Genomic DNA, 16376 nt, shown 5'->3' on the forward strand with positions numbered 1-16376 from the left:
TTAAGTCTATACATCTATAAACACTAGACACGGAATGGGTGTGAGATCAGATGTGTAGGCCAGGGAGGTGTGCATAGAGCAAGCCGTGACTGTGAGGATGAGGCCCTTATCTCTAACATAAGGCACATGTGGAGGCTTTTGAACATAGGGATAAAGATGGAAGGATGGTGTTGGAGGAATTTCTCCAGAAGATATATTGAGATTCCACTGAAAGTCAAAATGGTAGATATAGAGCTAAGAATTAGAGGACTATCGCAAGTGTCAAGAGTTTAGTTCCCCAAATCCTCACTCTGTGGCCGTAATATTGGGGCTGGGATATGAATAGATTAATAGCATCTAGGCTATTGGTCAAGGTTGAGAAACCTTATGTAAGTAGGTGGGGACAATAAGAGCTAGTTAATCATCTGGCTAGAAATACAGCCACACTTGTTTTGAAGGTGCTATTTTGGAAAAGGTAGGAAGTCCAAATGGAAACATGCAGTTGGAAGGCACAGTCATGGGACGGAGTTATACAGGTTAATTGCATTAGGGCTGTACACAAAGTACAGAGATGAGATGGGCAATGAACACTCAGAAAATGAAAAGCAAAGACAGAAGACTCAGGCTTGTGGGGTTACTATATCTAAGGGCTGGAGAGGAGAGTGCTGTTGCTTAAAGAAATGGTTGGCCAAAGAGAAGGACACAGAATGGGCAAACTTTCAGGGAGATTTTTGCTTAAGGGTAAATGGCAACATTGCCCAAGTACTGGAGAGACTCCCAAGCAGAAAAAAAGCCTCCTCGAATCTTTATTTTTAGAGGCCCAGTTTCTGGGCATTAGCAGAGATAGATTGCTAAGGGTCAGGACTGCCGTGTGCTTCTTTCTGGAAATGGCCTTCTGGAGATGATGAGGGGTGACCTTCAAAGCGTTTCCCCACAGAAAACTGCCTGATCTGCTGTGAAACAGTTGGATACAAAGTCCTTGGCCGGGAGCTTCTGGGGAGCCAAGCAGATGGCAGTGCTGATTCCTGCAGCTGCAAACAGCTTCATTTCACTTTGTTTCCAGGAGCCAGAGGAGTCTGGAATGGTAACAGCTGTCTACCTGTAGGGACACAAATGAAATCCAGGCTATCAAACCCTTGTATGCAGAGTAGTGACTTAGCAGTTGTCCAAGAGCTTTCTGGGGTACCAAGGAGCTATCAAAAGACCTTCATGTTCTATACATGGTGGGGGTTTTCACTCATTCAAAATAAAGCGACCCTTCACAAGCAAAAGACATAAAAAAAGACTCTTGGTTTGATTTCCCTTCCTTCCTTCCTTCCTTCCTTCCTTCCTTCCTTCCTTCCTTCCTTCCTTCTGTCCTTTCCTCCCTCCCTCCCTTCATTTTTTCCTTCCTTCTTGTTTTCAATATTGGTTTGTTTTATTGTGTGCATGTATGCATGAATGCACACATAAGAGCTACACATGAATATATGTGCCACATGTATATGGGAGTCAGAGAATACCTTTTGCCATCTTTCATGTAGGTCCAGGGTCTTGAACTCAGGTTGCTATATAATTTGGAGATTTCTATTTGAAGAACTGCCCAGAAATATATTTTTATTTTTGCTAGAAATCTATAGCTGGATGCATGGACTTTCCAGGAAGGTGTGTTCAACATTAACTTGAGGCATTGCCAATCCCAAGTCCTGCCCAGGCTGGTGTAGGATTCCTATAAATATTTGAGGCAAACAACTGCTTGTGAGAATTAGTTGGTTTGCATGTAATGCTACAGGAGATGGAAGACAAGTTAGACGTTAGATAACAGATGCAGAAGTTATTTTACTCTAGAGTTCACTCTTAAATGAACCATTTTCTGTCAGAAGCTAGATTGAAAATAATTTCTGCTTATTCCCAGTAGTCCCTTCTATAAAAAGAAAAAAAAAAAGCACAGAGTTAGTCTTGACCCTCTGAAATCGATCTCAGCAACTTCTCTGAAATTATTCCCAGCATTGAGATAAGTAATGGGATTTAGAGGATCCAGGAGATCTTCCTTCGGGACATTTAATTTTTAATTTTTACTCTGAGCAATGGGTATCATTTGTAGGAATTAATGCACTGTGAGTGCTTGTAGAATGGATAGCATGGAACATGCCCTGGCCTCCATTGGCTATTCTATATCCAAAGCACACAGCATATAATGACTTAACACTGACAACAGCTTAACATGTCTTATCATGAGATTATGTGTGTTCCTTCTGCTCTGTGTGGTGGTATTACTTGCAGAGCCCTGGACTCACTGAGGTAATCAGCTGAGGTTAGAATGTTTAAGATTTATCCATTTATATTTTGATTCACCTTACCTGGGTGACTCTCTAAGAGCTAGAGGTGAACTATTCTCTCTCTCTCTCTCTCTCTCTCTCTCTCTCTCTCTCTCTCTCTCACACACACACACACACACACACACACACACCCTCAGTATTATTATACTTCTTTCACTATGTCTCAGACTCCAAGATGAAAGGTCCTTAAATTGGCCCAGTGCCCGTTTATCAAATTACATGAAAAAACTATCCAAATTGAAGCAAAAGCATAAGTGAAACAACTACTGACAGACAACCCCCAAATACCCCTCTCATTAGGTTGAAACACATAGGAAGTATTTTTGATGAGTTAGTCTACAAAACAACAACTATTAGTAAATTAAGAAAGAGTATCCTGTTTCTATATACTTTCCAGTGGCCTAAATAAATACTGATTGGATGTGGGACTTGAACTTTTCTCCTGTTTGTTTCCTATATCTGAAAACAAAAGAAGCTTCCAGCCCTGCTTTTGGGTAATAATTGATAGAATTTGTTGGTATGCTTGGAAACATGTATGGTGAAACAGAGTAATAATAATTAAAGTTAAAGGGGTCGGGACCACACAGGACTCTGCTGCTGGAGCTATGGGTAGAGTCAGAGAGATGTATTCACTCTATAGAGATAGCCCCTGGTCAGGATAACTTTAATGACTCTATAGCCCCCCCCCTTTTTAACAAAAAAACTATGCACTTAATTTTATTTGTATGATTATTTTGCCCATATGTATGTATGATCTTGTCTCTGTTGCACACAGAAGTAAAAAATGGAGTTACAGATGGATGTAAACCATCATGTGGGTTCTGGGAACCAAACCCAGGTCTTTTGAAAGAGTAGTCAGTGCTCTTAACACTAAGCTCTTTATCCAGCTCCAACATGGGCTCATACTAAAATTCATGAATAATTTTGGCCATTGTCAATATTTGAGGTTCCAGTTTGACAGCCAACATTTAGAAAGATGGAAATCTCAGCAAAGAATACAATTCTATTATTATTATTATTATTAATCTTTTTTATTAGATATTTTCTTTATTTAAAATTCAAATGCTATCCCCTTTCCTGGTTTACCCTCCAAAAAACTCCTATCCTATCACCCCTCCCCCTGCTTACCAACCCACCCACTCCCACTTCCTGGCCCTGCATTCCCCTAAACTGGGGCATAGAACCTTCACAGGACCAAGGGCCACTCTTCCCATTGATGACTGACTAGGCCATCCTCTGCTACCTATGCAGCTAGAGCCATGAGTCCCACCTTGTATTTTCTTTGGTTGGTGGTTTAGTCTAAAGGCAGAGTAGGGTCACCAGCATGGTCACAATATTTCCCATAATGCAAATCTCTTTCTGGAGGTTAAGGTGTGCTGTGGTTGAATGGGATTTATTCTCCAGAGACTAGAATGAGGGAAGTATTTTCCTTAATATGACAGTGCTGAAGTGGTGGAATCTGAAAGAGATAATGGTTATGTTGTTGGACAACACTGCTCTCTGGAATAATTACTGTAATTCCTCCAAGACTCCAATCAGTCCCAGTAAGAGAGAATGCTTTTAAAATATGATTCACATTCATAACTAGCATCTTTCTGTCCCTTTGTTACCTGTATCATCATTGATTTCACTCTTTTATACACACAATGATGCCATCTACAATATTATAAAGCCCAGGAATCTATTCCTGTGCCTAAACTAAACAAAAACTAATTTAATTTTCAGCCTCTAAAACAGTTAATTAAAGACACTCACTTTATTTTGGACAATTCAGCCTCTGTTATTTTGTTGTAACCATAGAAAATGAATTACTGTTGGTGAAGAAGAAGTGACAGGCACCGTAGCTGGGCTCCAATTACTTCCTGGAGTTCCTGGCAATGTTAAGAAAGGGGAGGCTATAGGAGTTCAACCATATCCCAAATGGATATGAAATCATGTAATACCATTGAAAAATATTCACACACATAGCAACATGGAAGACAAAGACATACCAGAAATTTACCCTTGTCTAGGCCTCTAAGCATTTGAGACAATGTGTGTGTGTGTGTGTGTGTGTGTGTGTAGGGGGAAGTGTGGCAATGTGCCCAGCTGGCATTTGATTGTTCATGTGCCAGGTGAGCAAGATACTGAACAGGTGGAGGTTTGGGTACCTGGTGGGCGTGATTCTTATTCTATCATCTCAACTTAACATGGAAGTTTCTTTTCCAGAATCTCAGAGCATCATCAATAAAAGTGGGTGAACCTTTACTAATTTCTTCTTAAGGGAGTGATTTAGGAATGATAAGCAAGGAATCACACAATACCACACATCCTACTTGGCATATACTGTGGCTCTTTTCTATGAATAAAACTCCTTTCCTACTACTGTGTCCAATGCTTAAAGATGTTTGAACTTTGTTTTTCCAACTAAATGAAACCAAGCTGCCATTCTGTGCTGGATTTAAATCTTTTCTCTCTCTGATGACTCTTGACTTTTACTTTTACAAGAACTCCCTTCCCTTAAATATAAAAATATATATTTATGACCACTGTCTTGATATTGGCTAGATGCTGGGTTTTGTTTTTTGTTTGTTCGTTTGTTTTTGATGGTCTGCTCTATACCCCCAACCTGATCCAATTATTATATCTTACTAAACATGCCAATTCACAAATATGTTTCGTACAGATTTACTTTGCATTCACTTTCTTGCATGGCTTGTTTTGAACTCTCTTTTCAGGCCTAGAAATAGCAAGAATGACTGTATTGTATCATTTGAGAACTGAAGAGCCAACTCAACCAGTGCAACAGTGTGGCCAGAGACATGAGATGATGTTAAGTATTAAAATATTGGAACTTTTAGGGTGCCATAGCCTCATACCTTGGCTTGAAACAGAGGAGAGATTCCAAAGACACACGGGGAACCCGTTGACAACAAAATGGAGAAACAGATGCGCTTTTCCCCACATAGGTGTGAGAAAATGTGTAGAGTAGGCATGGCATAGATTTCATTCCCAAACTTTATAACCATCTTATATCTTCTGCTCAGCAAACCATAGCCACACCACATGTCATTTAGGTAACCTCAGGAGCTTACTGGGGTTGCAAAGGAGAATATGGTTAACCCTAAGCAGAAAGTTCTGGCTTCAATCTCCCAGCGAGTCCTGTCTTCTCACCATTTATTCCTACTGAAAAGGAACTGCTCCAAGGAGAGTGTACAAACTCACAGAAAACTCACAGTCACTAAGTCCAACCAAAGATTAAGTTGTGTTTAAAATAAGAGTAGTCCACTACATAATTATGTAACTGAGTTTTATATCAGAAGTATTCAATGGCCATCCATAGTGCAGTGGGAAAGCATAATTATGGTCAAATTATAGTGTGTGTATATATTTTAGTTCAGCATTCAAGATCCCAAAGAATGCTCCTGGATAATTTTTGTCAGTGTTATTATATGTTGTTTATAGAGTATCTAGTCACAGTAACAATAAATAGCTGGCTGACTTCTAATGAAAGCAACTATGTACAGAAAGCCAGGAAATAACCACATGAGCTGGGGTGGATTTCATATTCTAGTACATGGCATTACATGATACACTAACAGATAAGAGAATGTATTGATCATCATTTATTTCAAGCTTAACAACCAGGAGTAGAAGACAAATTACATGAACATTTTGAAGGTGCAATCTGGAACACCAGCCAAGTAGATCTCCTTTCCAAAAGGATTATTCTGCCCGTTGATTCTATTTTATCCTCCTTTAGAAACTGCTTATTCATTTTTCAAACAGTGAGATCCTTTAGGTTGCTATGTGAGTTTTTGTCAGTATACCACTGACCACAAAAGGCTGCTCCCTAAATTCCAGTGGCTTACCTCAACCAAGACATAATCCTTGTTTACACAATACCCACTGTGTGTCATGTGGGGTGGTCTTCATTCTGGGATGACATTGTCTTGAGCACACAGCCAGAGAAGACTCACTCTCCCTTGAGATGAAAGTGTGGTGGGTCTCATAACGTACCCACCACAACTGGTCATGTGGGTCTAACTTAGCTATCACAGAGGTATGTTATCATAGGAAGCACATGAAATATTTTTGAATACTATGCCCTATGGTTTGGATATGATCTTCATGTCCATCAGGGATTCACTCTAATTGGAAACTTGATCCCGCATTGCTGTTATTGGGAGAGAGTGGCTATGGGGGATTTGATGTAGCCCTATCCCCAGGCCTATGCTGTTCCACTTAGATGTCAACCTCTGGAAACACAAGCTAAAGAAACCTCTTTTCTTCATGAGAAGCCTGTTGAGCATTTTCATCACAAAAGTTGCCCGACACAATCTATGATTGCCACATTTGTCATCTATTTGTAAGTTCTCATTTCTGATGTGAGAGAGGTGCTGAGTGAAATATAGTGTATGCAGGTCACAGAACTGGAAGCTGAAGGAACAGTGAGAAGACAGAGATACTACAGCAACACCAACACAGAATAGTAGGAATGGAAAGCAAATATATGAAAAAGTCCATATAACCCAGACATCAAGGAGGGTAGCGGGGTCCTATGAAGTTTGGATTTAAGGGTTGGGTTTGTTCTTCAAATCATTTGAGGAAAACCACTTAGGCTTTGCTTCATCATGCTGCCTTTGCCTATTTAACAGTGTAAGGCTAATGGCTTCATTTTGTCTCTTTCGGGGCTCGGGCTCTGAACCCAGGTCTGGAAATCCTTGATGTGCTCATTTGCCACACAGCTGCATCTTTACCTTAAAAATGATACAGCTAAGCAGAATCCAACATCATTTTTCAAGGTGGGTCCATTCCAAATGTCTGTCTTGGTTAGTGGCATTTACTTAATCAGGTTCTAAGGTTAGACCGCTCTTTAGCAGAGTCCCCTGTTTACTAACACTAAGGTCCCCTACATCCACGGTTTTTATACTGTTTATTTGACTGGCAGGTTGATTTGATTAGTGGAGCATATCTTTCTTTTGATGCTCTTCTTTACATCTTCTACTGTTGGAAGACATACCCTCATCAGCTTAGCAGCAGAAGACTCTAGAAACTGCAGCGTTTAGCTGTAGTCTGTTCTGCCTGACATTGGCAGATTGGCCTTCATCTAGTCCTGCATTTAATGCCTCTAGGACTGTTCAAAATCACATATAGTGCTCTCCGTAGTCCTCCCTAGTCACCATTCACATGTTATGACTACTTGTGTCCCATCTTGTATAGTGCACTGAATTTCTTATTTTTCCTGACTCTGCAGGCTATGTGAATTGTTCATCTTGGTATATTTAATACCCATTAGCCATGTATTTCATATACTGTGAAACCTTAATGAATGTATTTTTCATAGACAAAGGCAGGTGTTCTGTAGATATTAAATGAAGCAGGAATGGACCAGGGATAAAAATACTTCTAGGACCCAAATCCTGAGCTAGGGAAGTTCAACATGCTTTTATGTTTGAATGATGCAGATATTAAATCTATGTGGTGCAGAGCAGTGAAAGTTGGTTAATTTAGTACCTTAGCCTGGTTACCTTCACTGTGAGATTTTATTGCTCCTATAATTGAATAAATGCAGTTAAGTGTTTTATATACAGATATCCAGACTATCACAAACATCTAATGTATTGCATGTGTAGTACAAATGGAACACTCATTCCTTTCCTTATTCTAAATAAAGTATTGTAGTTTTCTTCCCATAAGTTTTGGTAATATCATGAAGACATTGCCTTTTGGCATTTTTGTGTACTCCACAGACTCTACTTGCTGCATTCATTTCTCTTTTATTCACTGTGGAGTTTTTAAATTAGGAATGCAAGTTAGTCAAAGCCCTCTCTTTCTTCCTTCCTTCCTTCCTTCTGCCCTTTCTCTCTCTCTCTCTCTCTTTCTCTCTTCCCACTCTAGATTTTATATGCTCCTCCTGACCCTCCCATCCACCCTATGACTGTTCCAAATCCCATTCCTCTTCCCCAACCCCCACCCTCTACCCTCTACCCCACCCCTCTACCCTACCTTACCTCTAAACATCCTGGGGCTTTTAGTCTCTTGAGGATTACGTGTATCATCTCTGATTAAACACAGACCCAGCAGTCCTCTGCTGTATATGTATTGAGGGCCTCATATCTGCTGGTGTATGCTCCCTGTTTGGTGGTCCAGTGTTTGAGAGATCTCGGGGTTCCAGATTGATTGAGACTGCTGATTCACCTACAGGATAGCCCTCCTCCTCAGCTTCTTTCAGCTCTTCCCTAATTCAACCACAGGGGTCAACAGCTTCTGTCCACTGGTTGGGTGCAAATATCTGCATCTGACTCTTTTAACTTCTTGTTGGGTCTTCTGGAGTACAGTCATGCTGGGTCCCTTTTTGTGAGAACTCAATAGCATCAGTAATATTGACAGGCCTTGGGACCTCCCCTTAAGCTGGATCCCACTTTGGGCTGTCGCTGGACCTTTTTTCCCTCAAGCTTTTCTCCCTTTCCATCCCTGTAGTTCTTTCAGACAGGAATAATTATGGGTGAGAGTTTTAACTGTGAGATGGCACCCCCCCCCCATTTGATGCCCTATCTTCCTGCTGGAGGTGGGCTCTTTAAGTTCTATCTCCCTACTGCCAGGGCATTTCATCTAAGGTCCCTCCCTTTGAGTCCTGAGAGTAACTCACCTCTCAGGTCTCTGGTGCATTCTGAAGGGTCCCTCCAACCTCCTACCTCCTGAGGTTACCTGTTTCCATTCTTTCTGCCGGCCCTCAGGGCTTCAGCCCTTTTCTCTCACCCAATACCTCTCTTGCCCCCAACACCATCCACATTGCCTCCTAGGTCCCTCCCTCCCACCCCACTTGTTAATCCTTTCTTCTCCCTTCCAAGTGAGACTTGGGCCCTTTACCTTGTTCACCTTTTTTTGAGTTCTGTAGACTGTATATTGGATATTCTATACTTTTTTTCTAATAACCACTTATTAGTGAGTACATACCATGCATGTCTTTTTGGGTCTGCATTATCTCACTCAGGATGATATTTTCAAGTTACATCCATTTGTCAAAGCATTTCATGAACTCAGTGTTTTTAATAGGTGGGTAGTACTATATTGTGTAAATGTAGCACATTTTCTGTATCCTTTCCTCTGTTGAGGGACTTTTGGGTTCTTTCCAGATTTTGGCTATTATAAATAAGGCTGCCATGAACATAGTAGAGCATGTGTCCTTATTACATGTTGGAGCATCTCTGGGTATATGCCCAGGAATGGTATTGCTGGGTGTTCAGGTAGTACTATGTCCAATTTTCTGAGAAATTGCCAAACTTATTTCCAGAGTGGTTATACCAGCTTGCAAAACCACCAGCAATGGAGGAGTCTTCTTTCTCCACATCCTTGCTAGCATCTACTGTCACCTGAGTTTTTGATCTTAGTCATTCAGACTGGTGTGAGGTGGAATCTCAGGATTGTTTTGATTTGTATTTCCCTGATGACTAAGAATGTTGAACATTTCTCGTAATAGATTAGTAGTATTCAACTGCATAAATGAACCACATTTTCTATATTTATTCTTCTGCACATGGGACATCTTGGTTGTTTCCAGCTTCTGGCTATCACAAATAAGGCTGCTATGAACATAGTGGGACATGTGCCCCTTGGCATGGTGGAGCATCTTTTGGGTATATTTTCAAGAGTGGTTGTACTGGCTGGTTTTATGTGTCAACTGGACACTGGCTGGAGTTATCATCGAGAAAGGAGCTTCAGCTGGGGAAGTGCCTCCATGAGATCCATCTGTGGGGCATTTTCTCAGTTAGTGATCAAGGGGGGAGGACTCCTTGTGGGCAGTACCATCTCTGGACTGGTAGTCTTGAGTTCTATAAGAGAGCAGGCTGAGCAAGCCAAGGGAAGCAAGCCAGTAAGAAACATCCCTCCATGGTCTCTGCATCAGCTCCTGCTTCCTGACCTTCTTGAGTTCCAGTCCTGACTTTCTTGGTGATGAACAGCAGTATGGAAGTGTAAGCCGAATAAATCCTTTCCTCCACAACTTGCTTCTTGGTCATGATGTTTGTGCAGGAATAGAAACCCCGACTAAGATAGTGGTATTGCTTGGTCATCAGGGAGATCTATTTACAATTTTCTGAGGAACATCCAGACTGATTTCTCCAGTGGCTGTACCAGTTTGCAATCCAACCAACAATGGAAGAATGTTCCCCTTTCTCTACATCCTTGCCAACATGTGTTGTTACCTGATCTTAGCCATCCTGATTGGTGTAAGGTGGAATCTCAGGGTCAATTTGATTTGTATTTCTATGATCACTAAGGACTTTGAATGTTTCTTTAGGTGCTTCTCAGCCATTTGAGATTCCTCTGTTGTGAATTCTAGGTTTAGTTCTATACCCCATTTTTTTGATTGGGTTGTTTGGAGTTTTTGGTCAGCTTCTTGAGTTCTTTATATGTTTAGGATATTAGCCCTCTATCAGATGTGGGGTTAGTGAAGAATTTTTTCCCAATCTGTAGGTTGTCGATTTGTCTTATTGACTATGCCATTTGCCTTACAGAAGCTTTCCAGTTTCATGAGGTCCCATTTATCTACTCTTGATCTAAGAGCATGAACCACTGGAGTTCTGTTTAGGAAAATTTCCCCTGTACCAATGAGTTTAAGGCTCTGTCCCACTTTCTCTTCTTCTAGATTCTGTGTATCTGGCCGTGAGCTTTGTTCAAGGTGACAAATATAAGTCTATTTTCATTTTTTCTACATACAAACAGTCAGTTAGACCAGCATCATTTATTGAAGATGGTTTCTTTTTTCCATTGTATATTTTTGGCTTCATTGTCAAAGATCAAGTGTCTATAAGTGTAGGTTTTATTTCTGGGTCTTCAATTCTATTCAATTGATTGACACGTCTGTCTCTCTATCAATACCATGCAGAGTTTTTCTTTCTTTCTTTGTTTTGTTTTGTTTTTTTATCACTATTGCTCTGTAGTAAAGCTTGAGGTGAGGGATGGTGACTCTCCCAGCTGTTCTTTTATTGTTAAGAATTGTTTTCACTATCTGGGTTTTTTACCTTTCCAGATGAATTTGAGAAGTTGTTTGTCAGCTTGAGATGTTGTCTGGTAGAATATTTGGGTATCCTATGTATACTATCATATCATCTGCAAATAGTGAAATCTTTATTTCTTCTTTGCCAATTTGTATCCCCTTGATCTCTTTTTGTTGTCTTATTGTTCTAGCTAGCACTTCGAGTAGTACATTGAACAGATAAGGGGAGAGTGGGCATCTTTGTCTTGTTCTGATTTTAGTGGGATTGCTTCAAGTATCTCTCCATTTAATTTGATATTGGCTGTTGGTTTGCAGTAAATTGCTTTATTATGTTTAGGTGTGGGACTTTTTGATCTCTCCAATACTTTTAACATGAAGGGGTGTTGTATTTTGTTAAATGCTTTTTCTGTATCTAAGGAGATGATCTAGGTGATTTTTTTCTTTGTGTTTGTATAGTGGATTATGTTAATGGGTTTTTGTATATTGAACCAACCTTGCATCCCTGGTATGAAGCCTTCTTGATCATGGTGAATGATGGCTTTGATGTGTTCTTGGATTTGGTTTGCAAGACTTTTATTGGGTATTTTTGCATCGATATTCATAAGTGAGTTTGTTCTGAAGTTCTCTTTTTTGGTTGGGTCCTTGTGTGGTTTAGGTATCAGAGTAATTGTGGCTTCATAGAATGAATTAGGTAGTGTTCCTTCTTTTTTGTTTTATGGAATACTTGAGGAATATTGGTATCAGGCCTTCTGTGAAAGTCTGGTAGAATTCTACACTAAATCTATCAGGCCCTGGGCTTTTGTTGGTTGGGAGGTTTTGATTGACTTCTATTTTCTTATGGGATAAGGGTCTGTTTAGATAGTTTAGCGACTCTTGATTTAACTTTGGTATGTGGTATCTGTCCTGAAAACATCCATTTCATCTAGATTTTTCAGTTTTGTTCTATATAGGCTTTTATAGAAGGATGTGATTATTTGAATTTCTTGTGTTTCTTTTGTAATGTTTCCCTTTGCATTTTTGATATTGTTAATTTGGGTACTGCCTGTGGGCCATTTTCTTAGTTTAGCCAGTATCTTGTTGATCCTGCTTTTGGTTTTGTTGATTCTTTATATTATTCTCTTTGTTTCTATTTGGTTGTTTTCAGCACTGACTATTTTCTGCCTTCTACTCCTCTTGGGTAAGTTTGTTTCTTTTTGTTCTAGAGCTCTGAGGTGTCCTGTTAAATTGTTAACTTGGTCAGAGAAAAAGAAAGAAAGACTTCCTGGAATTTAATTAAAATGTTGATACACCATACCCAAATTTATGGGACACAATGAAAGCAGTGCTAAGAGGAAAATTCATAGCACTAAGGGCCCTGGTAAAGAAACAGGAGAGATCTTACACTAATAACTTAACAGCCAAATCTGTTCTGTAGCTCTCCTCTCTTTTGTTGTTCTTGCTATTTTCAATCTCTGTTCCTTTAGATAAAATAAGCCAAGGTAACAGAGAAAGCCCCAAATCATGTACGAGGCTCACATGTGCTAAGTATGAATGCACATATGAAAATGCTTAGAAGCAATCATCAGAACTTTAATGTTGCATACCCAACAAATGAACATTAGCAGAACAAATGTGATCAAGACCTTTCCTACAAGAAAACTCCCATGTGAAGAGAACCATCAGAGTGCCCACTTTCACTTTCCAGATTTTGTTACCCAGGATCAGTCATACTCTGAATATATTAAGTAGAAAACTATAGTAATAAGAGTTGTATGCTTTTAAGAAAAATTACGTTGAAACGTTATTGTAATGCTTCTACTTACTATTAGTCATTGATATTGGAATGTGACTTCCCCTAATTTACAGCTTATACTGTATCATAGATGGAGTATACTTCTGTTCAGGTCTAGCTACAGCTCCTAGCATCTACTGAAGCCTATAATTAATTTGAGGAGCAGATCATGGTAAAGTATTTTCTGTAATAATACCAAAAGAAGAGAAAGCATATGAACTGGTCAGTGGTATGTTGTCCATGAAGAGAGAACCAGGTCCTGGATCTGGAGCCTCTGCTTTGGCCGTACTCAGCCTTACCTGAAGATAGCTCTGTGACCTTCAGCCACATAGTTATCTGTAGTTCTCTGTTGTCTTTTAAGAACTATAACAGTTGCTTCCACACTTTGTTGTTCTATTTCAATCTGGACATACACAAAAAATACTTAGGTCAGATGGCCCCAAGATAATATGATGATTGTTTTGTGTGCTACTGTCGCATCAGAAATATAAAGGGCAACTTAAACTATTAGTATTGTAACATTCAAAATTCAAGAAGTGTTGATCACAAATTAGAGCTTCTAATTAATATATCTCATACTGTCCTAGCTTCTGAATGGATCACTTTAAATTTAGAATAATCAGAGAATAGGCAGAAAGAAAGAACTGGAAATATGTAAGAATGGAAGATGATAGTCATGTGAATTATTATGAAGTATATTTCAAATTGATGCTCCCTGGTTAAGAAAGAAAAAGTGCTCTGATAATATAAATGTGGGAAAAGTGAGAAAGCTGAATATTTCCCTTGTCTTAGAGTTGGGGGTGATAGTAATATTTCTAAAGGTTTTACACATTTTAAAAACATTATTTCATCATTGAATTCTTTAAATGCAGGAACGTTTATTCTGTTGACGGATATATCCCACACACTAGCATACAACACATCTCAGTAAGTGTGGCTGTGTCCATTCCAAAAGAATATATTGAGACACGTTGAGAAGTAGTATACTTTGATTTCTTTTAGAAACCTATGCTTTACAAATGAGCTTAGTGTCTCACTAAGCCCTATTCTGGGTAGATTTTGTTCTGTCTGGTGCATCATAGGGTATGGGGGAGGGAGGGTGTGGGGAGTGGCATTGGGCTAAGGGGTTGACTGTGTTTTGGAAGTAGGAGGTAGATTTTGAAAGACAAGTGTCTAGAAGGCAAATATTATCTGTGGTGTTTTCAGCAGACATGGTTGTCATCTGAAGTGCTGAGCAATCAAAAAGGATTCGTGCGCAATGATGTCCAACTTATTTCATTTTCTCCTTGCAGTGGCGATCTGATCAGTCGCATCCGTAAAAACTGCAGGCACCTGGTAGCATGAAGAGGAACCCTCCAAAGATGGTGAATCAATGCCACCAAAGCAGATCTCACGATCAAGGCAGCAGACTTGTTCTCAGCAGCAACAGCAAAATTCCCCACTTGTAATTTACCTTGTTCGCTTCAGGATGTAGAACATGGAAAGAAAACAAATCATTGCCCTCACTCACGAGCTCCCTGCTTATCTGACATCAGTTACACACTGCAAACACTCTTTTACCCCCTGCCTGCTGACTCCCATTAGTTCACAATGTAATTTCACAGCCAGTGCTTGGGGAACTTTCTGGAAGCATTTTAGGCTGAAATAGTGAAGTAGAGGGTGGCATGGGTCTGCTTAATTTCAGAATATTGAAGTGTTGGAATTACAGTGCGATGACAGGATTCATCAGAAGGATTTATTTCTTTGGGCCAGTGGCCTAATGAATTGGAAAATATTTTCCTATGTCTTCTCCTTCAGCTCTAAATTAAAGTGACACTTTTTATTAAAAAATGTCATTTTTACATATTAATATATGAATTATGGTACAGTACACATGACAGTAATGTCATCTGGGTGAAGCATGTAGTGATCTCTTGCATTGATTTTCATTTCACTTACAAGTGAGACCATAGAATGAAGAAGTATCTATGGAAAGCTTTATTATGTGTCTATGTTATCCAAATACACAGTGTAAATGCACAGGGATTTTATGTGACGGCTCATATATACATCTGCCTAGACTGCAAGGATATAATTGCCTAACGTGTACTGTTTTGTAGAACAAAGAAAGGAGTAAAATAAAACCAAGTCCATGTTTTGTTTCAGGCTCACAGTACTAAGACTTCACCAAAAGGCATATTTAATAGAGCTTGCTGGGCAGCTTAAGTTAGCTTTGGTTTTGGTCCAGTCAAAGAATGATGTGGAAAAGGGCATCTACCTTCCTTCTGAGATGCATTTGGGAGTTTTTCTAGATATTCTCGGTATACTCTAACAGAATGCTACAGCTGCAGAACCTACATCCATCTGCAGTTAAATGACCTTGTTAAGTGTACAAGTCCCCTCAATAAACAAAACTATTATGCTGTGGCAAACATAAACTCTAAGTTACCTGATGGTACTAAAATAACACCAGAATTAAAGATAGAAGCCAATCCGGAGAGGGAAAGAAAGGGTGTAGATTGTGGTTGGTGGGGAAGTAGGGAAGATCTGGGAGGAGCTGGTGGAGGAGGGAAAACTATAGCCAGAATATATTGTATAAAAAAGTATTTTCAAATAGTCTACAAAAGAGAATAATTAGTTGATAAAAAGAAACTAGTTGAGTGATAACTTAATATAGATTAATACTGAATTATATATACAACATATGAATGTTTACATATATGTTTACTAAATTACTCCTATAACCATTTTATATCTATGTATCTATGCTCATTTAGCTCAATTTTATGGATTTAGAAAAAAACAGTTCAGAATTAGACATTAAGAATAGGATTAATATAAAGAAGAAAATGTTATTTCTTTACCTCTATTGAATGCATATATGGTAATATTTCACTAACATCAATGATACAAATTTCATTAACAAAAGCAATAAAATCAGTGGTACATATATGATGAATGTTAATCAATCCAAAACTCAACTAAATTATTATAAAATGGATGACTGATATTTTGAAATTAATCAAAGCACTAATGAGTGATCTTTAGTTTTCACTGTTCTTAGTATATTTAGGTTGCTGCAATAAAGTATTGTAATTGGGGTAGTTTACAAATCACATAAATTTATTTCTCATAGACTAAGAAATCTAAGCTCAAGGCAGCTATAGATTCGGTGTCTGACAAGGGCCTGCTTTGGTGGGCAGCAGTCTCAGCTTTCCATGGCTGAGTGAATGGATTCTCTGGGGTTTCTTTTATAAAGACATGATGGCAGTTGAGAGTATCCTTATAAGAAAGCTATATTAGTGAATGAATTCACCTTCCACACTTCCTGGCTACTACTAGTTCTGTC

At 39.2% G+C, this 16376-nt stretch overlaps 1 long non-coding RNA gene across 1 annotated transcript in view; it reads right to left on the reverse strand.

Moving 5' to 3' along the window:
- Positions 1 to 815: 815 nt before the first annotated feature.
- Gm31711 overlaps positions 816 to 16376 on the reverse strand; it is a 109789-nt gene continuing 94228 nt past the window's right edge. The window contains exon 9 of the long non-coding RNA XR_382099.2: positions 816 to 1078. This is a non-coding gene — a long non-coding RNA (predicted gene, 31711). The remainder of the gene's footprint in view (positions 1079 to 16376) is intronic.

Source organism: Mus musculus, chromosome 13, assembly GCF_000001635.26.
Source record: "Mus musculus strain C57BL/6J chromosome 13, GRCm38.p6 C57BL/6J".
Taxonomy (NCBI): domain Eukaryota; kingdom Metazoa; phylum Chordata; class Mammalia; order Rodentia; family Muridae; genus Mus; species Mus musculus.